This window comes from Asparagus officinalis, chromosome 1 (genome assembly GCF_001876935.1).
Source record: "Asparagus officinalis chromosome 1, Aspof.V1, whole genome shotgun sequence".
Taxonomy (NCBI): domain Eukaryota; kingdom Viridiplantae; phylum Streptophyta; class Magnoliopsida; order Asparagales; family Asparagaceae; genus Asparagus; species Asparagus officinalis.
In genome coordinates this window covers 47,224,687-47,225,894 of record NC_033794.1, presented here as the reverse complement: position 1 = coordinate 47,225,894, position 1,208 = coordinate 47,224,687, and positions in this window count along the sequence as shown.

Below are 1,208 nucleotides of genomic sequence, written 5' to 3'. Positions count from 1 at the left end.
GGGGGGGGGGGGTTATTGGTTGGGATAAGTTGGAGCTAAGTGAGATAATTGTTCAAATAGAACAATTTTATCCATTTAAGTAAGTGGTGTAAAATGAGACAATTTAAGACAATGAGACAATTTGAAGTTTTGATTTGACAATTCACGTGATATAATTGACGATGTGGAACCTTATTAAAGTATAATATTTATTAATCAATTAAGTCTAAATTAATTTACCTAATTAGTTTAGGATATTATTTGGTACGTTATTATAATGTAATACATTATTTTACTTTATTCTAAACTATAATATATTATATTATAATTACTAATTAATTATAACTATATTTAATATTATTAATTATTTAAATATAATATATTATAATAATCTAATATATTATATAATAATTGATATAATATATTATAATAATATGATATATTATATAATAATTGATATAATATACAAACAATATATTTAATATAATATTTAATCAAATGTTATAATATTTTATTTAATTCAATATAATATTATTTAAAATATTAAATTTTTATTAAAAAATAATATTTTATTTTATTTTATGATAATTACTATAATTTAAATAGAATAATTAATGACATGGCTCCTTATTAAAATATAATATTTATAATAATCATAATATACTATTAATATGTTCAATATTATTAATTAAAAAAATATTATTAAATAATATAATATAATATATTAATTATATATATTATCATACTTTAATATATAGTAATTTATTATAATTTTTATTATAGTAATAAAATATTATTTAATATTATAACTACCATAATATTGACAATATATTTAAGACTATTAATTAAAGTAACATTATAATAATATAATACTAATATTATAATATATAAAATATTATTAACCAATATGTAATAATGTTATATTAGATAATATTATATAATATTTTATTATCTTACATTATAATAGAATTTTATAATAAAATATAATTAATATATATTATATATTATAATACAATTTACATATATTAGATATTTAATAAATTAGTGCTTCAAAAATATTCCACTTTCCTCATGATTGTCCCAAAGTTAGGTAATGTTTGGAGGTTAGGACAAAAAGTTTGTATAGAAGTGAGATAATTTTGGGAAAAATTAGGGTAATTGTTTTAATCTTATTGTCCCAATGAATAACACCATAAAATAAAATCTAAAAAATTATCCCATTTTTACTA